Consider the following 23,521-nt stretch of genomic DNA (forward strand, 5'->3'; position numbering starts at 1 on the left):
CAAGGTCTGATGCTATAAAGAGCAATATTGCATAGGAACCTGGAATGTCAGGTCCATGAATCAAGGCAAATTGGAAGTGGTCAAACAAAAGATGGCAAGAGTGAATGTCGACATTCTAGGAATCAGCAAACTAATATGGACTGGAATGGATGAATTTAACTCAGATGACCATTATATCTACTATTGAGGGCAGGAGTCCCTCAGAAGAAATGGAGTAGCCATTATGGTCAACAAAAGAGTCCGAAATGCAGTACTTGGATGCAATCTCAAAAACGACAGAATGATCTCTGTTCATTTCCAAGGCAAACCATTCAATATCACAGTAATCCAAGTCTATGCCCCAACCAGTAACACTGAAAAAGCTGAAGTTGAACGGTTCTATGAAGACCTACAAGACCTTTTAAACTAACACCCAAAAAAGATGTCCTTTTCATTATAGGGGACTGGAATGCAAAAGTAGGAAGTCAAGAAACACCTGGAGTAACAGGCAAATTTGGCCTTGGAATACAGAATGAAGCAGGGCAAAGACTAATAGAGTTTTGCCATGAAAATGCACTGGTCATAGCAAACACCCTCTTCCAACAACACAAGAGAAGACTCTACACATGGACATCACCAGATAGTCAACACCGAAATCAGATTGATTATATTCTTTGCAGCCAAAGATGGAGAAGCTCTATACAGTCAACAAAAACAAGACCAGGAGCTGACTGTGGCTCAGATCATGAACTCCTTATTGCCAAATTCAGACTTAAATTGAAGAAAGTAGGGAAAACCACTAGACCATTCAGGTATGACCTAAATCAAATCCCTTATGATTATACAGTGGAAGTCAGAAATAGATTTAAGGGACTAGATCTGACAGATAGAGTGCCTGATGAACTATGGAATGAGGTTTGTGACATTGTACAGGAGACAGGGATCAAGACCATCGCCATGGAAAAGAAATGCAAAAAAGCAAAATGGCTGTCTGGGGAGGCCTTACAAATAGCTGTGAAAAGAAGAGAAGCGAAAAGCAAAGGAGAAAAGGAAAGATATAAGCATCTGAATGCAGAGTTCCAAAGAGTAGCAACAAGAGATAAGAAAGCCTTCTTCAGCAATCAATGCAAAGAAATAGAGGAAAACAACAGAATGGAAAAGACTAGAGATCTCTTCAAGAAAATTAAAGATACCAAAGGAACATTTCATGCAAAGATGGGCTCGATAAAGGACAGAAATGGTATGGACCTAACAGAAGCAGAAGATATTAAGAATAGGTGGCAAGCGTACACGGAAGAACTGTACAAAAAAGAGCTTCACGACCCAGATAATCACGATGGTGTGATCACTGACCTAGAGCCAGACATCCTGGAATGCGAAGTCAAGTGGGCCTCAGAAAGCATCACTACAAGCAAAGCTAGTGGAGGTGATGGAATTCCAGTTGAGCTATTTCAAATCCTGAAAGATGATGCTGTGAAAATGCTGCACTCAACATGCCAGCAAATTTGGAAAACTCAGCAGTGGCCACAGGACTGGAAAACGTGTTTTCATTCCAATCCCAAAGAAAGGCAATGCCAAAGAATGCTCAAACTACCACACAATTGCACTCATCTCACATTCTAGTAAAGTCATACTCAAAATTCTCCAAGCCAGGCTTCAGCAATACGTGAACTGTGAACTTCCAGGCATTCAAGCTGGTTTTAGAAAAGGCAGAGGAAGCAGAGATCAAATTGCCAACATCCACTGGATCACAGAAAAAGCAAGAGAGTTCCAGAAAAGCATCTATTTCTGCTTTATTGACTATGCCAAAGTTTTTGACTGTGTGGATCACAATAAACTGTAGAAAATACTTCAAGAGATGGGAATACCAGACCACCTGATCTGCCTCTTGAGAAATCTGTATGCAGGTCAGGAAGCAACAGTTAGAACTGGACATGGAACAACAGACTGGTTCCAAATAGGAAAAGGAGTACATCAAGGCTGTATATTGTCACCCTGTTTATTTAACTTATATGCAGAGTACATCATGAGAAATGTTGGGCTGAAAGAAGCACAAGCTGGAATCAAGATTGTGGGGAGAAATATCAATAACCTCAGATATGCAGATGACACCACCCTTATGGCAGAAAGTGAAGAGGAACTAGAAAGCCTCTTGATGAAGGTGAAAGAGGACAGTGAAAAAGTTGGCTTAAAGCTCAACATTCAGAAAATGAAGATCATGGCATCCGGTCCCATCACTTCATGGGAAATAGATGGGGAAACAGTGGAAACAGTGTCAGACTTTATTTTGGGGGGCTCCAAAATCACTGCAGATGGTGACTGCAGCCATGAAATTAAAAGACACTTACTCCTTGGAAGGAAAGTTATGACCAACCTAGATAGCATGTTGAAAAGCAGAGACATTACTTTGCCAACAGAGGTCCGTCCAGACAAGGCTATGGTTTTTCCAGTGGTCACGTATGGATGTGAGAGTTGGACTGTGAAGGAGGCTGAGCACCAAAGAATTTATGCTTTTGAACTGTGGTGTTGGAGAAGACTCTTGAGAGTTCCTTGGACTGCAAGGAGATCCAACCAGTCCATTCTGAAGGAGATCAGCCCTGGGATTTCTTTGGAACGAATGATGCTAAAGCTGAAAGTCCAGTACTTTGGCCACCTCATGCGAAGAGTTGACTCACTGGAAAAGACTCTGATGCTGGGAGGGATTGGGGGCAGGAGGAGAAAGGGACGACAGAGGATGAGATGGCTGGATGGCATCACTGACTCGATGGACGTGAGTCTGAGTGAACTCCAGGAGTTGGTGATGGACAGGGAGGCCTGGCGTGCTGTGATTCATGGGATTGCAAAGAGTCGGACACGACTGAGTGACTGAACTGAACTGAACTGAACTGAAACGTCATATATCTTGCTAGCTATATCTCCCCTACCTCTGGGAGATTATTACTTTAAACAACTTTTCTGTTTCTTTCCTTCCCTCTTTTCCTTCTGTTACCGCCATAACGCAGCTATTATTTCACCGTGTGGTATCCCATCCTATACATAGGCTTTTCCACTCTCTTTCATCCTGATTTCTTTTCCAATTTTTATTGGAGCATGGTTGCTTTGCAATGCTGTGTTGTTTGTTTTGGGCAAAGGTTTGCCCAAGTAACTGTATTTTCATTGTACTGAAAATTATTCACATTGTTTTTTTTCAAGGAAAATGCTTGATCTTGTTGGAAGAACACAAAGTACATCTTGGTCCCAATTTCCTCAGCTGTAAACTAGGAAGGAAAAAACCCATCTCACAGAATTGAGATAGTTAAATACAATTTACTAGAAAACATTTGGTAGATTTTAGCTATTATTTTTATTGTTGTTGTTAATAACACTTTATCCACCAATTAATTTAATTCAAAATGAAAAAAAATTAACTCACCAGCAACCATCCCATGGGCTGTCTAGTTGTCATGAGAGTAACATAAAGGGTAGAGGTTGGATCTTTTGAAACCCTAAGGGACACCTCTGTTGCATTATTATGCTATTGAGCAGGAATACAGACACAATCAAACTAAACTCACCGTGGTTTTAGCCCAGAGACACAGTCGGCACTCCAAAAAATCCTTGTTTGCCAAAGAAACTCCTCCCTGTTAAAGCACCTGACACATTACCTGCACACAGAAACTCCTCAATAAATTCTTGCCAAATAAATAAATAAATGAATAAGGGAGAACATGAATGAACAAGTGTGTGACCAGCTGTTTTCCTCTCGGGCAAGTTTCCCAGGCTGAACAAACCACTCATTAGTTTTACATACTAAGTCCTGTCATCCCAAGTAAGGGCCTTCCATATACATTATCTTTGTTCACTTTCTCAACAACCCTTTGGATTGAGATGGTATTTGCCCCATTTTATGAGTTTGGAAATGGAAGTCCAGAATGGTACAGTGCCTTATCCAAGAATTAAACTGTTGATCTGGCGGAGTTTGAACACAGCTAAGTGCATTCTCTGTTTAGTGATGTAGCTCTTCAGAAAGCTGTGAATTCAAAACCACTCCACCAAAAGTGCTCCTTTTTTACTTTCACTTTTCTCATTAAAGGCTCAATTGGCTACCAGCCACCTATGCTAGAAACCAGGACATCATCTGAGACTCTACAATTCACCCCCACCACCTTTTATTTCCAATGAATTACTAATAGCACCAATTTCCCCTTCCTAAAAATCTCAGATATTCCTTCTGTCCTCCATGCTGCATGCTGCTCCCTTTATTCAGCCTACTGTCTTCTTTCTGCTCATCTAATGAAATTGCTTTATAATTGGTATGAGCCCTCTGGCCCCTGCCATCTTAAATCCATCCTCCAAACAGCAGTCACGGTGGTCTTTATGGAACTCATGGATGATCACCTCATTCACCTGCTTTTTGTTCTTCAACTACTCTTCTTTCATTAGAAAAATACTCACGACATATAGAGTTTGTCATTTTCAAATTCCTTTCAATTTGTCCATCTTTATCCCCTACTATTGCCCTACCCCTATCATCAGATAGTGTTTATCATATGTCAATATTGTGTCAAGAACTGCTCTAAGTGCTTTACTTTCAATAATTTCTTCAATCTCATAACAAAGCTATGGTATTCCTGCAGTATTAGACTCTAGGAGAAGAACCTGCATGACTGTATCTTACGCAACTGTTCATTTCCAATACCTAACACAAGTACCTGATCCACAGTACATACTCAGTGAACATTTGCTATATGGGTGGATGGATGGATAGATGAATGAATATAATATGAGATAAGGATGTCTAATGCTGATACTAAAAATGATCTAAAATTAGATGCTTTAGCAACACTGGGCTCAGTTAATCTGAACTCTTTGCCCTCCCTTCCAGTTTGAGATCTCTAAATCAATCATATTTTCAACAGGCTAGTTAATATGTAGATTCATAATAGCTCCAGAAGTTAAAAATGATAAACTGATGGCAAAGGAATGTAAACGAAAGTGAAAGTCGCTCAGTTGTGTCTGACTCTTTGTGACCCTGTGGACTATACAGTCCATGGAGTTTTCCAGGCTAGAATACTGGAGTGGGTAGCCATTCCAATCTCCAGGGGATCTTCCCAACCCAGGGATCGAACCCAGGTATCCCACTTTGCAAGCGGATTCTTTACCAGCTGAGCCACAAGGGAAGCCCAAGAATACTGGAGTGGGTAGCCAATCCCTTCTCCAGCATGTCTTCTTGACCCAGGAATCAAACTGGGGTCGCCTGCATTGCAGATGGATGAATGTAAAATATTGCTTAGTGGTTCCTTTCCCAAAATTTTGTGAAGTCTTGCCAAGCAACCCAATGAGAAGACTATAGTCAGTCATGAACTCTATGTGTCCAGCCATTTGCAGTCAGTCAAGATCAGAGAAAGCAGACTTACCTTAAAGAATAGCTATTTCTAGAATCTCTCACTAATTGAGTTGATTTGCATTTTCTCTTCAACATGAACTGATTGTAAGTGGAAGAAAAATCAACTTCTGTTTTGTACTCTAATGGGAGGATAAAAGTTATACAACCATGTATTCCGCTGATTAAAATTTCTGCTCATTTTCTGCTCCATGCTAGCCATTTGGTAGCATTTTAATTTAACTTTCCACTTGCATGTTCCCCATTAATATTTATGAAATGATTACTAGCTGCAGCTCAGTCTTTAAAAACTGGATTTGAAGCATTCGGCAAAATACATTTGCTAGCAGTTGTGAACAAATAGTGCTACAACAAGCTGTTAGGAGGCTTTCATTTCTTAATGTATCTCTTTTTTCCCTAAAGCTAAGATAATTAAAAGGCACTTTGGGCCTAATAGACCAGTAGAAATTTTAATAATTGCATAAAATGTTGTATATTACAGGAATCCCTAAACTAAGTTTAATTCCTAACTTGGAGTAGAATCTGCAGTCACAAAGCTTTATTCCCAGCACCAACGTGAACTTCATAACAACTAGGATGCTAATGACCTTTATAGTTGAAAAGTTCTTTTTCACATTTTTCAAAAATTTTATCCTCACAACCATTCCATGAGACAGGTATTACTATTTCTGTTTCACAAATTAGAGATTTTAGGTTTAAATAATGTTCTTTATTTAAGAAATACTTGCTCAATTGTACGCTACAGCATTCAGTTGGAGGAGAAAATGGCAACCCACTCCAATATCCTTGTTGGGAAAATCCCACGGACAGAGAAGCCTAGAAGGCTACAGTCCATGGGGCTGCAAAGAGTCGAACACGACTAAGCACGCACACACGCCTAGCTTTTAACTCAAATGATCATGGCTCTTCAGTAGAAATGCCTATTCTCCTTTCCTTCTCCAAATACTTGTTTCTATCCTCCTCTGTCTCCTTTTAAATACAGTGAAATGGCATAACAAAAACTGCCTGGGACCAGGAGTCTGGCAAATCTGAGAGTGGATTCCAGCCCTGATCATTGCGAATTCTGTGACCCAGGGCAAATTCTCCCACATCTTTGAGCCTTGGGTTTCTCATCTGTGAAATGTAGATAACAGCTCCCCCAGGAAGCTGCAGAGATATCATAAGTACTCAGTAAATATTTGCCCTGATTCCCTCCCTTTTGCCTTCATTTTCGCAACCTTGAAGTCTTAGGACCATTGTTCGGCTCCAGTGCTCTTCCTAATGCTGCTGTACCCTGCGTGCTGCTCTTCCATAGACGATATTTTCCAAACACACTTCAAGAACCAGTTGCAACATGATTCCAGTCCAATAAGAGCTGTCATGTGGTTTTTCTCTTTTTAATATAAGCAAACACAACATCAGGATTCCCATGAACTATTTCAGGTTAAAACACAGCATTCTACAGGAGGCAAGAGTTTATTTGGTTGGTTTTTTCAGCTCACTATTTCTACATCTCTGTCGTTTCTCTGAAATCAATAAAGCAAACCCATTATTTTCAATGCTTATTTCGGCCCTAATAAAAGAGAAATAAGTACATTAATGTTGTAACTTAAAATATTCACAGTAAGGAGGGAAGGACTGATGATTTTTCATTTATGCATTTTGGAGCAGTGGGTCTGAAGTGGTAATACGAGTTGCTCTAAGAATGAATGCAATTATTAACTGGGCAGTATGAAAGAGAATTGGTTACCTGAAGAGCTCTTTTCTATGCTTCCCCACCTTGTAACCACTAAAAAAAAAAAATACATTTACCTTAAAGCTAGTACTTCCCTGGTGGCTCAGACGGTAAAGCATCTGCCTGCTGTGCGGGAGACCCAGGTTCGATCCCTGGGTTGGGAAGATCCCCTGGAGAAGGCAATGGCAACCCACTCCAGTACTCTTGCCTGGAAAATTCCATGTTCTGAGGAGCCTGGTAGGCTACCGTCCATGGGGTCGCAAAGAGTCGGACACGACTGAGCGACTTCACTTCACTTAAAGCTGACTCAATTCAGTTCAACTAACTAGAGACCTTGCTTGCTTGTTAGAAAAACCACATGTTCCTCTCCTCAACCCCTTCTTTCCCGAGCTAGTGCTTTATTATTCTTTGAGAGCTAGTTCAGATGTCTAGTTGCCATCTCCTCCAAGAGTTTTTCTCTGATCTTTGCAGCTGAGTTAAACGCTGCTGCTCTCATCCAAGAGGCTGGCTATTGAAACAGCACTGTTGCAGTGCGTCAGAATTCATTGTTTCTTCATGTCACCCTAATAAATGTGAGCTCCTTAAGGACACGGATCATTTCGTTTATGCCTAAATGCCCAGCACCTACCCCAGCATCTGGCCCATATAGGCATCTACTAAATGTGAAACAAAACAATAAATGGACGAATCAATGAATGAATCAAAAAATGTGTTGAAGAGTTCAGTTAATGAAATGTTTTAGCCAAAGATACACAGGTCTCTACTGAACTAGTGCCCACGAACACATAACTAACTAGAACAAGATTCTGAACTGCAGAGTTTAGAAATCCTACTGAGATTATTTTCAGGACTGTATGCAAATCTATGCTTCTGTTAGCAGTTGATATAATATGCTTCCTGGACTTAAAATAATAATAATAATGTATTGCAATATTCCTTTACATTTGTCAGAAGCTTTACATTACAAATAATTTTCAAATATGTCATCTCATGTAATTTTTCCCACTTTGAAGAAGAGGAACAGAGCTCTGAGTAACTGTGAAACTTTCTCTGGGAACTAGTTCTGTGGTCTCCCAGGATCTTTATAACACTAGGGTCTACACTGATCTAATAATCCATTGGAGGGTGACAGTGTTGTTTGTGATTATTATTAGATTGAATTCTCTGTTAAGACAAACACGTTTTTCTGAGAGTTGATGACAATTAAAGAGTAACTTTGTCAAAAATAAATTAACCAAAATGTTTGCTCTCTAAGGCAAAATCTTCTTCATATAATGATTTTTGTACACAAAGGGCCAGGATACAAATTTTTTATTAATCTTTAAGCATTTCAATTTATTTCTTGAAAGTATTTACCTTTTCATTAATTCCATATATTTTTTATATTGTTGTAGAACTTATTCTTACTTTTCACTTTTTCTTTTTTATTTTTAATTTGCCTCCAGACAATTATGCTAGCCTTCACTTTTCTAAAAATTGCATGACATTTCTACTTTTCATCTAAATGAAAAATCTTCAAAAGTAGATGCTGAGAATCACAACTTCAAATCCTGGTAATTTCTTGGCACTCCACACTGAATTTTAAAAATCTATCTTAAAGTAATTTGTCCATTTTTGAAGTTATTTTACTAAAATGAATTTTAATTTAAAGAAGATACCACACACACACACACACACACACATATATATATATACATACATATACAGTGGAATATTACTCAGCCATAAAAAAGAATGAAATAATACCATCCGCTGCAACATGGATGGACCTAGAGAGTAGCATGCTAAATAAATCAGATAAAGACAAATATCATATGATATTGCTTATTTGAATCTTAAAAAAAGTACAAATGGACTTATTTACAGAACAGAAATAGTCCCATAGACATGGAAAACAAACTAATGGTTACAAAGAGGAAGAAGAATATATTAGGAGTTGGGAATTAACATATACACATTATTATATATAAAATAGATAACCAAAAAGGATTTATAGTATAGCACAGGGAACTATACTCAATATTTTGTCATAATCTAAAAAGAAAATGAAACTGAAAGAGAATATATATATGTATATATATAAGAATCACTGAACTGTACACCTGAAACTAATACATTATAAATTGACTGTACTTTAATAAATAAATATTTTTAAAAGAAATAATAAAGCAAAAAGCAAATTTATCAGACACAATGCCTATTTCACTACTTTTGTTTTCACCACATTAAGCTCTGTTTACTTTCAACTCAAAGTGAACATAAATTCTGCTACCACTTTAGGAATTAGACCCTAGTCTGAGCATAGAGCAAGTTGAGAACTAAGTGGTTCAGTTTGAAATCTAGGTCATCAAATTCAAATGCTGCTGCTGCTGCTGCTAAGTTGATTCAGTCGTGTCCGACTCTGTGTGACCCCACAGACGGCAGCCTACTATGCTCCCCCGTTCCTGGGATTCTCCAGGCAAAAACACTGGAATGGGTTGCCATTTCCTTCTCCAATACATGAAAGTGAAAAATGAAAGCAAAGTTGCTCAGTCGTGTCCAACTCTTCGCGACCCCATGGACTGCAGCCCACCAGGTTCCTCCGTCCATGGGATTTTTCCAGGCAAGAGTACTGGAGTGGGGTGCCATCGCCTTCTCTGAAATTCAAATGAGATAAATCTAAAAAGTCAAGGACAGTCAGATTAAAGGTAAAGACAGATAGGAGGCAAGGACAGTGGAATCCAGGTCTAGAGTACAGATCACATTGGCCATTGATGTACTGCATCAGAGCAACCAGACTCTGTAGTTTGGAACCGGGAGGGGATCCCACTCCAGATGCTCAGAGCACAAGGAACATGGACACCAAACTGGTAAGCCCAGCAGCTCTCTCAAAGGGTTAACAATTATCTTGTGCTATTAACCTGCTCTATGCATATAACAATGTGTCATTTTCCACGCATAGTCTTTACTGGCCCTCCATTTGCTTTGAAATCAACTTCTGGAGAGAAGAGAGTGAGTGTGATTGGTTTCATGAACCAGATCTGCCATGCCAAGGTCTTGGAGATTTTCCAACCAGTCACGTTCTTTAAATGATTTTCTTCTCTTTGCCAATGTAAGGGTCTCCCACAGCTCAGAAAAGCAAATATGTTGGCTGCCACATGCTCAACCCCCTCACTAGGTAACACAGAATTTTCAAAGCAAAATGATTGATTCATTTTCTGCCAGAAGAATGACTATGCCCATGCCCATGGGCAGCAGGGCACTGGAATCCTCTTTCAGAATGATAGCATTCATTTTCTGCTTATTTCTACCTTATTATCTTCCACTTTTTGTAAGCTCTTGGCCTTGTGAACTCACAGCAGCAAACTGTGAATGATAGATGAGAAGAAAAATTCTATCCTCCTCAACTATGAAACTCTAAGAGTTCAGACAATGCTCCCACTCTCCTAGATAAGCCCAATTATTCACAAGAGTACCCAAAGATGTTAGTTTGGAAAATAAAATTATTTCAACAGGGGTGAAGGAAGGAAATAAACAGGGGATGGGAGAAATAGAAAGAGAAGTAAGCAATTTCTATTGCAAAGGGGATTTTTTTCCCTTCCATGTTGTCAATCTTTTTGTCTCCAACAAGTGAACCTGAAAACAGAAAGTGTTTACACACACACACACACACACACACACATCATCTGCTCTATTTAAATCCATCTTCTTTACCTGCTATGTGATTTTTTTTAAGCTGGTCTATTTTACCATCCATGGACTTCCCTGGTGGCACAGTGGTAAAGAATCTACTACCAATGCAGGAGATTCAAGTTTGATCCTTGGGTTGGGAAGCTTCCCTGGATAAGGAAATGGCAACTCACTGCAGTATTCTTGCCTGGGAAATCCCATGCATGGAGGAGCCTGGTGGGCTACAGTCCAAGGGGTCACAAAAGAGTTGGACAAAAGTTAGCAACTAAACAGCAACCAACACTTTTACTTTCCATTGTGGTTATTTCAATGCCAACCAATGTCATGATCCGATAGTAACAATTTTCTGGTCAAAGAAAACAACAGCAACTCAACCATCCTAACTTATACCTACATAAGCCTCAATAGACTGCTCCTGCCTCTGGCAACACTAAGCCTTTCCTGTGACTTTTGTCCTGGGCTTTTTATTAAATGAACACAGAGGGATTGCATGCATGATGGGGAGAATCAGAGAACTTCAAGGGGGCTGGACTGCCAGACACCACAACCAGCTCCCTCCCCTCCACACAGAGAGTTCGTTCAGAATTCTGTCTTAATATTTATTTTGCCATTTACCACCAGCTTTATGATTGCAGGCAAATTACATAAACTCTGTGAGCCTAACTTTTGTTCACCAGTTAATTGGAGGAAGTGATACCAGCTTAAAGTCTCCTGTTAAGGATTAGTTATATAATATCTGCAAATCATATAGTATCAAAGACAAAATGCCATTAAATGAATGTTAGGTATCAAACCAAGCTTTTTAATATTCAAAGTTAGAGATTCAATCTTCCATGATTAAGGATATTAGTTATTGTTTCAGCTATTCCAGTAAGTGCCATTTCTTGGTTATTACACTTAATTTTTTTCTATAAAATGAATGTTATAATTCTAGTATCTAAAAATGAACTATGTTAGCCAATGGAATATTCTCATTTCTTTTTGATTAATATCATTACTCAAAATATCTTTAATGGGAAATGATTCACAGAAATCAGCTTGTGTTGCAATATGAAAGGCATTCTAGCCCTGAGAAAGGAGTCTAGGTCTGGGAGTCACGTAGACCTGACTTTGAAGCTAAGAAGTGAATGAAAGTCACTCAGTGGTGTCTGACTCTTTGCAACCCCATGGATTGTAGCCCGCCAGGCTCCTCTGTCCATGGGATTTCCCAAGCAAGGATACTGGAGTTGGTGGCCATTTCCTTCTCCTTTGATGCTAGAACTTGTCCTGTAATTATCCTTTAAGTTTTGCACTTGAGCAAGTTACTTAGACTCTCATTTTTGTTGGATTCAAAAAACTATTGATTCAGATCCTAGAAATGTTTTAAAGACTAGAGAAGCTGTGATAATAGTATAAATTCTAAGAGCTATAATTTCTTCTTCTATTCCATAGGAGTCTAGTTTGACTTTCTCTGTCTCAGAGTCCACTGTGTTCCATCACAAGTCACATCTTCCAGCCTGATAAAATGACTCATTATTTTCCAAACACACGTCATGCTTTTTTCTTCTGCCTCTGATTCTTCTCTTATCTTTCTGCATATGTTACTCGCCTTTCCGAGTGCTCCTCTAGTCCTGTCCCTGTACCACACATGGGAGTTGGAGTCATCCACGATTTTATCACCACCTCCCTCTCAGAGAAAAAACTGGTAGCTCTAGTTTTGTCTAATCTGATTACCAGCCTCTTTTTTTTTTTCCTGTTAATCATATCAGTCAGTGCATGTCCTTCTCAGACCAAGGCTGGGCACAGGACCCAGGTTAGCTTATGGAAATACTCTACCCTTTGTCCATAGAGAATTACTCTAGGATGGAGGCATGTCCCAAGCAGGGCTTGCCACTTCTTTCCCTGGGATTGATAGGTGAGGGTGCAAAGATAAGCATCTTTGGTTTGGCTGTGATATGAAGATAACAGGATGTGGGCCCTGGGGCCACGATGGTCACCTGGCCTTCCTGAGGTCAGATCTTGTTTACAGGATGAAGTCAGACACAGGCATGCATCTTGCAGAGCTGCTACAGAGTGGAAAGGCACGAGGTTCTGAGAATGCCTGGTGCAGACAGCCACGCTGAGAGCTGATTCAATAAAGGCAGAGCAACAGGATGGGTAGATGTAGGACAAGTAGTACCACAATGGAAGGACAGACAGACAGACTGATGAGGAGGTGTATACCTGTGCCATGATTAGGACCAGATGAAGAATATGTCTTCTTTTCTTGTGCTAATTGCTATTCTAATAGAGCCTTCCTGTTTGCTGTGTAAAGTCAAGTTGAACACCACACGTTGCATGTTGGTGGGAGTCTTTTTGATTTTCCTACTGTTCAACCAAGTGAAAGAGTTTTCAAAACCTCTCATCTGTGCATGTTTCTAACAGCTTTTTAAGATTCATCATTGACCACCTTGGACTCACTCTGTATAGATCTAATTGACATTATATTTAGATTTATCACCACAGCTGAATTCATTTTTTACATTTATATTATATTAGCATCTGAAGGGAAACATGTTAGAGCTTGAGTAGAATCACATTAAACTGAAAAATCTGCAACAAAAACTTTCAAAGATTGATGATACTCAGCACCATCAGGGGTGGGTGTAAGGAAGGGAACTCAAGTACTCTGTTGACAGGGGTTGTATACGAACAAAGCTTTTCTAGAGGACAACAGTGCAATGTGTGTCAAAATTGGAAATGCCCTAGCTATTCTAATTAGAGGAATTTTTCCTTAAGGAAGTAAATAATTGTTCCAATGTATTTAACTTACACACAGAGTACATTATGAGAAACACTGGGCTGGAAGAAGCACAAGCTGGAATCAAGATTGCTGGGAGAAATATCAATAACCTCAGATATGCAGATGAAACCACTCTTATGGCAGAAAGTGAAGAGGGACTCAAAAGCCTCTTGATGAAGGTGAAAGAGGAGAGTGAAAAAGTTGCCTTAAAGTTCAACATTCAGAACACGAAAATCATGGCATCTAGTCCCATCATTTCATGGAAATAGATGGGGAAACAGTGGAAACAGTGTCAGACTTTCTTTTGGGCTACAAAATCACTGCAGATGGTGATTGCAGCCATGAAATTAAAAGATGTTTACTCCTTGGAAGGAAAGTTATGAACAACCTAGATAGCATATTCAAAAGCAGAGACATTACTTTGCCAACAAAGGTCCATCTAGTCAAGGCTATGGTTTTTCCAGTGGTCATGTATGGATGTGAGAGTTGGCCTGTGAAGAAAGCTGAGTGCTGAAGAATTGATGCTTTTGAACTGTGGTGTTGGAGAAGACTCTTGAGAGTCCCCTGGACTGCAAGGAGATCCAACCAGTCCATCCTAAAGGAGATCAGTCCTGGGTGTTCATTGGAAGGACTGATGTTGAAGCTGAAACTCCAGTACTTTGGCCACCTCATGAGAAGAGTTGACTCATCAGAAAAGACCCTGATGTTGGGAGGGATTGGGGGCAGGAGGAGAAGGGGACGATAGAGGATGAGATGGCTGGATGGCATCATCAACTCAATGGACATGAGTTTGAGTGAACTCCAGGAGTTGGTGATGGACAGGGAGGCCTGGCGTGCTGCGATTCATGGGGTCGCAAAGAGTCGGACACAACTGAGCGACTGAACTGAACTGAACTGATGTATAAAATATATTCATTGCATCATTATTTTTAGTAGTGAAACATTAAGAAAATCCAAGCTGTCAATGTGGGATTAGCTAAATATGTTGGAGTACATCTAGGCAATGTAATATTATATATATATATATATACACACACACATATATATATATACTAAAGTGGCTTCCCTGATAGCTCAGCTGGGAAAGAATCCAGCTGCAATGCAGGAGACCCTGGTTCGATTCCTGGGTTGGGAAGATCCACTGAAGAAGGGATAGACTACCCACTCCAGTATTCTTGGGTTTCCATGGTTGCTCAAATGGTAAAGAATCCACCTGCAGTGTGGGAGACCTGGGTCCGATCCCTGGATTGGGAAAATGCCCTGGAAAGAAAACAGCTACCCACTCCAGTATCCTGGCCTAGAGAGTTCCATGGACAGAAGAGTCTGGCAGGCTACAGTCCATGGGGTCACAAAGAGTCAGACACAACTGAGCAACTTTCACTTTCCATATATACTAAAAGGTATGACAGAGATATAGATACATATATGGATGCTGTTGCTGTTTAGTTGTTCAGCTGTGTCCTACTCTTTGCTACTATTCTTGACTATAGACCACCAGGCTCCTCTATTCATAGGATTTCCCAGGCAAGAATATTAGAGATCATTCTCCAGGGGATCTTCTTGATCCAGGGATCAAACCCGTATCTCCTGCATTGGCAAACAGATTATTTACCACTAAGCCACCAGCAAAGCCCATATATATGGATATGAAAGAAAAGTAAGTCAAAGTGTTAGTCGCTCAGTCGTGTCTCATTCTTTGCAACTCCATGGACTATAGCCCACAAAGTTCCTCTGTCCAAAGAATTCTCCAGGCAAGAATACTGGAGTGGGTTGCCATTTCCTTCTCCAGGGGATCTTCCCAACCCAAGGATCAAAGGGATATAAATATAAATATAGAGGAATGTAAAGTGTATGGATACATAGATATATAAAAAAGGTGAGAGATATTCCTGAAATTTTGCTAATTTTAAAAATTAAATCACAAGCTAGTGTGTATTAATTCCAATTCTATTGCAAATAACATAATATTTGCATACATGTGTTTATGCACATCAGAAAACCTAAAAGCTAAAAGTATGTTTGCCAAACTATGATGAATAGTCCTCTCATGGAAGTGGGTCATAAAGAGCTTTCAGTTAATTTTTTATACATTTTGGTAGTGTTTAATTTCTCAATAATTATTAGATATATGTCAATAATAAGATAAGTAGTAAAGAGATTTCTGTTTGGGAAAAAATAACTTCAATGTGTTACTCCTTATTTGGGGTGGCTCAGTTGGTAAAAAAATCCACCTGCAATGCAGGAGACAGGTTATATCTCTGGGCCGGGAAGATCCCCTAGAGGAGGAAATGGCAACCGACTCCAATATTCTTGCCTGGGAAATCCCATGGATAGAGGAGCCTGGTGGGCTACAATCCATGGGGTTGCGAAGATTTGAACATAACTGAATCAACTGAGCACATGTTGATTATAGTCCTGTCTATATTTTATAAAATGTGTCTGCAAATATGAGGATATTCTGTGTCCATGGTAACAGTGTGTCCAGATGTTTAGGAACAAGTGTACCTCACATACTATGACTGGCTCTGATGTTTAGTTTGAAACACACACAGCTATAGAGGTTAGAAAACTTACATTTATTTCTTAATAAATTTTTCTTATGATATTATAGAGATAAAACCAAACTGGATTCTAAAACTGAATGTGACAACGTATGTAAACATTAAACTCTGGAATCAGAAAAGCTTGTGTGTCTGGAAGTGTGACAGAAGTCGCCAGGGACAGGCTGATCTTTTTTTTTTTTTTAATTTCTAATATAAATTTATTTATTTTAATTGGAGGCTAATTACAATATTGTATTGGTTTTGCCATACATCAACATGAATCCACCTCGGGTATACACGTGTTCCCCATCCTTCCCTCCCCATACCATCCCTCTGGGTCATCCCACTGCACCAGCCCCAAGCATCCTGTATCATGCATCGAACCTGGACTGGCGATTCATTTCATATATGATGTTATACATGTTTCAATGCCATTCTCCCAAATCATCCCACCCTCTCCCTCTCCCACAGAGTCCACAGAAGAGAAAATAAAAACATTAAAGAAAAGCCAGCGTCAGTGTGAGGCTGGAGGAAATGGAGGGAGGGATGACCAGAGAATAGAAATTTCCACATAAAACTGCGCCCAGTTCAGACAACTACAATTTTGCTTCGGTGTTAGTTTCTCATTTTTCAAAATCTATTAAAACTGGTTTTGTCCTTCCATTATGATCCAAGGCAATGGATCTTATTTTGAGAGGAATGTGGTTGAATACAGCACAATTCCTAAAGCCACAGGACTAAGCTACACGTGAACTTCAAGGTCATGCCCACGTTATTACATTGCTGGGACTCAGTTTCCTCATTTTAAAACAATGGAATGTGGTTGCTTCACAGAATTCCACACGAGGGTGTGTTTCTAAAGGGTTTTGTAAACTGCAAAGCACTTGCAAAGATGTTAACCTTTTTTCTTTGTCATCATTTCCCTCAAAATCTCCAGAGGCCACTCTGGTCCCTATATTTAAGAGATTTTTTTTTTTTTAGTCTTATTGTTTGAGTCCAGGTTGACATAATAAAAGATCTAAAGAGAAACCTAGTTTGATGCCTCTTCTACACACCTCACCTGATAAATGTCTACAGAGAAGCCGATGTGTGTGTATAGACAGGCATCCTCTTCTACAACCCACAGTGTGTGGCTCAAGTTAGATGAGGCTGTGGAGATGCCTTAAAACTGTTATATGTCATACGGAAGTTAGCTATCATTAATAACATCTGTATTGACAATAGTTTTCTGTTTGTTTTTAGTTTTCTTTTTTGTATTACCATTTATTTTTTCCTGAAGTCCCTGATAGCTCAGTTGGTAAAGAATCCGCCTGCAATGCAGGAGACCTCAGTTTAATTCCTGGGTCAGGAAGATCCGCTGGAGAAGGGATTGGCTACCCACTTCAGTATTCTTGGGCTTCCCAGGTGGCTCAGCTGGTAAAGAATTCGCCTGCAATGCGGGAGACCTGGGTTGGATCCCTAGGTTTGGAAGATCCCCTGGAGAAGGGAAAGGCTACCCACTCCAGTATTCTGGCCTGGAGAATTCCACGGACTGTATAGTCCATGGGGTCGCAAAGAGTCAGACAAGACTGAGCGACTTTCACTTCATTTCACTTCATAGCTAACTTACATTGTTTCACTTTCAGGTGTAAAGCAAAGTGATTCAGTTACACACACGTATGGATAGATATGCTGCTGCTAAGTCCCTTCAGTCATGTCCGACTTTGTGCGGCCCCATAGACAGCAGCCCACCAGTCTCCCCTGTCCCTGGGATTCTCCAGGCAAAAACACTGGAGTGGGTTGCCATTTCCTTCTCCAATGCATGAAAGTGGAAAGTGAAAGTGAAGTCGCTCAGTCGTGTCCGACTCCTAGCGACCCCATGGACTGCAGCCTACCAGGCTCCTCCATCCATGGGATTTTCCAGGCAAGAGTACTGGAGTGTGGTGCCATTGCCTTCTCCATACAGATAGATATAGATACGTCTATTCTTTTTCAGATTCCTTTCCACTATAGGTTATTAAAAGACATTCCTGTGCTATACTATAGGTCCTCGTTGTTCATCTATTTTATCCATAGGAGTGTGTATATGTTAATCCCACACTCTTCATGAAAACCAGAGCAGGACAGTAGTTAATGTAATAAAAACAGATTTTTATTCAAGAACTATTGCAATAGGGGAAAAGAGACCTTCCTATGGAACTAGGCTCAAGTCCAAGAACAGAAAGGGAAAGTAGGGATTTACAGCCAAGGAGTAGATTTGGGGCACCAGTCCAGGAAATTTATAAAGAAGGGAGATTCTTCCTTGGGGGACCGAGCAAGCTGGACTCTTGCTGAAGGCAGGGCAGGCAGATTAGATATAGCCTGGGCAAGTGGTAGGGGAAGAGGAATTTGATCAGTACAAAGGGTGGGGGTTCTGGCTAAACTGATTCAGCAGGGATTCTTGTCACCACTGGGCTCTTGAGGACAAGGCACATGGGGAAAGCCTAGTCCCAAGAGTGCTCAGAGAAGCCTGTCTAGAGTTTGATCAAGGAGAGTCTTTGTCACAATATATGCTAAGCTGATGACTTTCATGTTATGTTAATAGTGTCAGTTAATACTGTGTATAAAGATTACAGAGTGATAATGAGACTTGAGATCATAGTATAATAACCTCCCAGTCTTCAGAGTCAAGGTTTTCAGAAAATACATCTTGATAGCTAAAGCATGCACTTCCCTGGTGGCTCAGCGGCAAAGAATCCACCTGCGGGTACAGGAGACGGGAGTTTGATCCCTGTGTTGGAAAGATCCCGTGGAGTAGGAAATGGCAGCCCAATCCAGTATTCTTGCCTGGGAAATCCCATGGATAGAGGAACCTGGTGGACTATAGTCCGTGGGGTCTCAAAGAGTTGGACATGACTGACCGACCCAACAACAACACCCTGGAGCATATGTAGTGTTATCTGAACCTCTACTATGTGCCTTTGAGGGTCCAGGTGTTTCTAGGAAACGCAGTGTTTGGGAGGCCTTGTATGTGGGAAGGATAAACACTCCCTGGTTGGACTGTTCTGGCAGGCACAGAGAAGGCCTCACCTCCCCCTGTCAGTTCTTCCTCGCTGCTGGAATCTGCACCATGAAGGCCTCTGACAGAAAAGCAACACGAGGCCTCCCTCCTTGAGCCAAGAGACACATGCTTAGAGGAAACAGAGGCAGAATGTTCATCCTGGTAGCATCCAAGACAAAACCTTTGCTGGCCCTTCCTGACTTATTTCTTCAGACTAGGAGTTGAATAAAATAAAATGATATATGACAGTAGCCAAGAAGTTCATTCAGGTTTTTCTTATGTTGGCTTTCTTCAAAGATTTTGTTGCAGGAAGGGGGACCCCTTCCAGGGCCCGAAACTGGGCTCTTGTCTAACACTTGGAAATGAATTGTCCGAGGAGACACATGTGCTGACAAAGCAAGAGATTTTATTGGGAAAGGGCACCCGGGTGGAGAGCAGTAGTGTAAGAGAACCCAGGAGAACTGCTCTGCCCCGTGGCTCACAGTCTCGGGTTTTATGGTGATGGGATTAGTTTCCAGGTGGTCTTTGGCCAATCATTCTAATTCAGAGTCTTTCCCGGTGGTGCACGCATCACTCAGCCAAGATGCTAGTGAGAGGGATTCTGGTTAGTGGATGGACACGCGGTGTCTCCTTTAGACCTTTCCCAAACTCTTCCGGTTGGTGGTGGCTTATTAGTTCCATATTCTTTATCAGGATCTCCTGTCATAAAACAGCTCATGCAAATGGTTACTATGGTGCCTGGCCAGGGTGGGTGGTTTCAATCAGTGTGCTTCCCCTAACAATTTTATGCTCGTCATTTATGGTAAATGACCCCACCCTCAGCAGTCTGTCGGGCATGTTCCCTTCTCCTGCTCCACTAGGAGGAATTTTTAATCGGGCTGAAGCATGGTGGCACTAGGGTAAAGAACCTGCCTGACAATGCAGAAGACTTGTAAGAGACTTGAGTTCCATCCCTGGGTCCGGAAGAACCCCCGGAGGAGGGCATGACAACTCACTCCAGAATTCTTGGAGAGAATCCCATGGACAGAAGAGCCTGGCAGGCTATTGTCCCTGGAGATAAAAAGAGTCAGACACAACTGAAGCAACTTAGCACATAGCACAGCATAAGCAAGCCAATACTGTGACCTTATCATCGTGATGTGAACTTGGCTATTTCCTTTTGTCCAGAACATCTGCCTGAAAGATTGTGGCAGGAAGCAACTGGTAAAAAGTAAGACTCTAGCTTCCTCTGTCACTCACTCTGCTCAAATTAAATCTATTTGCATTTCTAAAATGTGTGAGTTCTATTCAAAGCCTGCCATAGAAATGGAAATGGTCTTGGGGGAACAGCCATTTCCTAATCAGTGATCCTGTGGGGCGGAGAGTAGGGGGATGAAGCAATCACTGACTTTGAATCCCAACCTAGATTTCTCTGCAGGAGACCCCAGATGCAAGTTTCCAAAGGTGAATGGAATAAATGCCACTTGCCTTCCCGGTTTGACTAATTACCAGGGTCGCGGCACCCAGAGCTGTCAGAGCTGATTAGAGAGCCAAAAGACAGGGCTTCCTCTGGAGGGCATGAAACAAAAGTTACAGAATAGTAACTGCAGACCAAGAAGCCAGACTTAAATCTTCAGGGAACACACTTGGGATGGGAAGGGCAGAGGAGAGGCCATTCAACTGTTCGGAAGTTGAATGGTTTTTAAAACCTTACATCCATAAAAGAATGGAATAATGAACAGGGAAGCCCACAAAAACAATAAATAGGGCGAGGGAAAATAAAAGTATCTTTTTTGATGGTAACTCCTCTTGGCAACTGTCAACAGCGGCTGAGAGACCCTCTCCTGTGCCTCTACTGTGTTCCCTCAGGACATTAACCCCTGTGTTGCAGGAAGGAGGACCCCTTCCAGGGCCCGAAACTGGGCTCCTGTCTAACACTCAGAAATGAATTATCCGAGGAGACACAAATGCTGACAAAGCAAGAGATTTTATTGGGAAATGGCACCCGGGTGGAGAGCAGTAGGGTAAGGGAACCCAGAAGAACTGCTCTGACATGTGGCTCCCTGTCTTGGGTTTTATGGTGATGGGATTAGTTTCCCGTTTGTCTTTAGCCAATCATTCTGCCTCAGAGTCTTTCCTGGTGGTGCACACCTTGTTCAGCCAAGATAGATGCCAGAGAGAAGGATTCTGGGAGGTGGTCGGACATGTGGTGTCTCCTTTTGAGCTTTCCCGAACTCTTCCGGTTGGTGGTGGCTTATTAGTTCCGTGTTCCTTACCAGGACCTCCTGTCGTAAAACAACTCATGCAAATGGTTACTATGGTTCCTGGCCAGGGTGGGCGGTTTTAGTCAGTGTGCTTCCCCTAGCACCTACACCCTAAAAAAATGAAAAGCCAAATTGTGAAGTCTGAAAAAGCATCATTGTTTCTTCCATCAGACCAACAGAAACCTGCCAAAGGTTGCCACCTAAAAGTATTGCTTTATTCCACTAAACTAAAGAAGATTCACTTGCGGTGAAGGCTAGTCCTCGACCAGGAAGCTCGTCCACCCATCGAGATTTAGGTGGCATTCATCACTTCTCCCACAATTTTCTAGTACAGAAGAAAATTTTTTTCGCAGAAACATGGCTTAAATGACGCCTGGGTAGGAGTTTTTATCCAATCTCACCCCCAAAAAAATGCCTATGTAGACAAAGAAAGAGGTGAAAACTCAGAACTTACCATCAGCCTGACAGACAACTGACTGCCACAAATTGATTGGAATTTCCTTCTGGTTAGAACTGATGTTGGACTTCCCACATGGCCCAATGGTAAAGAATCCACCTGCCAATGCAGAAGACACAAGAGACATGGGTTCAATCCCTGAGTCAGAATGATCCCCTGGAGGAGGAAATAGCAACCCACTCCAGTATTCTTGCCAGGAGAATTCCATCGACAGAAGAGCCTGGTGGGCAATAGTCCACTGCATCAAAAAAAATAGCTGGACACAACCAAACAACTGAGCACGCACTAGAACTGATGTTAGGAGGAAAAAAAACAGCCAAAGCTCAGTTCAGTTTAGTAGTTCAGTTGTGTCCAACTCTTTGCGACCCCATGGACTGCAGCACACCAGGCTTCCCTATCCATCACCAGCTCCCAGAGCTTGCTCAAACTCATGTCCATTGAGTTGGTGAAGCCATCCAACCATCTTACCCTCTGTCGTCCCCTTCTCCTCCTGCCTTCAATCTTTCCCAGCATCAGCATCAGCCAAAGCTCAGCAAAAGATAAAGCCCCATTTTTCTAAAGTAAAATATTGTGGTCTAAAAGGTATGAGGCCATTTCATAAATCCCCAACATTACCCCTTGATCCAAAGACCCAAGCTTATAGTCACCACAGACAGCCATCTTTCATCTTAACCCACTGGGAGATAATCCTTTCCTTCAGTCAAAACCATCACCATCTGTACTGCAAGCTGAGTCTAGAAAATGAAAAACAACAAGACATGGAGATTGCACAGAGTAGTATGGGTCAATGCTGTCTCCAAAGATAACCCAGATGTCAGATGGGAGTCCTCTCCTTTTTGAATATCTGGTTAGAATTGATTCAACCTCCCCCTCCATGGCCCAGGAATGCCAAAGCACTGCCTACCATTTTTGCACATCCCAAGGGTGCTAGCATTCTCTAGATCGTTCTTTTTCTTCTGGCTCAGCCTGTGCTTCTCCCTGCAATGCATCAACCCAAACCCAAAGGGCACCTCCCTCTTTGATTCAACTACAAAAATTTCCCATGCAAAATTCTTCTGGTGGTGGTGTCCAACTCTTTGCAACCCCATGGACTGTATGTAGCATACCAGACTCCTCTATCTATGGGATTTTCCAGGCAAGAACACGAGTGGGTTGCCTTTTCCTTCGGCAGGGGATCGTCCCCACCCAGGGATTGAACCTGAGTCTCCTGCATTACAGGCCATTCTTCTACCAACTGAGCCACCAGAGAAGCCCAAACTACTTGTGAGCAGAGCAGAATTTGCTAGAGATTTGCTTAGTTGAGGACATAGAGAATAAAGGAGAACTTACAAAACAGAATGGAACTGAATCAATTGGGTAAGACTAAATTAACAAATGACCCCCAAATCATAGTGGCTTCCAGGAATAAAATTTTACTGTCTAGTCACCCTACAAGTTCATCACTGGCTCTGGCTATGTTCCCATTTTCTTCTTGTGGATAGAGGCTGACAGAGTACTTGCAATCTGGAACACAGCCAGTCATCACGGAAGAGGGAATCACTCACTGACTCTTAAAGCTTTTGCTTGGAAAGTGACGCACATCAGTTTCGCTCATGATTTATTGACCAGTGTAACTCCCGTGGCCAAGTCCGAGTTCTGAGAGCCTGGAGCTATATAATCCTCCCACAGGAAGTGGCACTGAAAATAGATGAACAGTAATACGATCTACCACATCAGCACTTTTAAATGCACTTGTGGATATCATCACTTTAAA

The 23,521-nt window shown here is 41.3% G+C and overlaps 1 long non-coding RNA gene and 1 other non-coding gene across 2 annotated transcripts in view; one reads left to right on the plus strand and one right to left on the minus strand.

The window, feature by feature from the left end:
• Nucleotides 1–7,168: 7,168 nt before the first annotated feature.
• Nucleotides 7,169–7,240, plus strand: TRNAS-GCU (transfer RNA serine (anticodon GCU)). Its single transcript has one exon. It is a non-coding gene; the product is annotated as a tRNA-Ser (tRNA).
• A 13,792-nt stretch (nucleotides 7,241–21,032) lies between these two features.
• LOC129622540 (uncharacterized) overlaps nucleotides 21,033–23,521 on the minus strand; it is a 76,175-nt gene continuing 73,686 nt past the window's right edge. The window contains exons 2-3 of the long non-coding RNA XR_008700049.1: nucleotides 21,766–21,867; nucleotides 21,033–21,422 (exon numbers count right to left, since the gene is read on the minus strand). This is a non-coding gene — a long non-coding RNA (uncharacterized LOC129622540). The remainder of the gene's footprint in view (nucleotides 21,423–21,765; nucleotides 21,868–23,521) is intronic.

Source organism: Bubalus kerabau, chromosome 11 (assembly GCF_029407905.1).
Source record: "Bubalus kerabau isolate K-KA32 ecotype Philippines breed swamp buffalo chromosome 11, PCC_UOA_SB_1v2, whole genome shotgun sequence".
Taxonomy (NCBI): domain Eukaryota; kingdom Metazoa; phylum Chordata; class Mammalia; order Artiodactyla; family Bovidae; genus Bubalus; species Bubalus kerabau.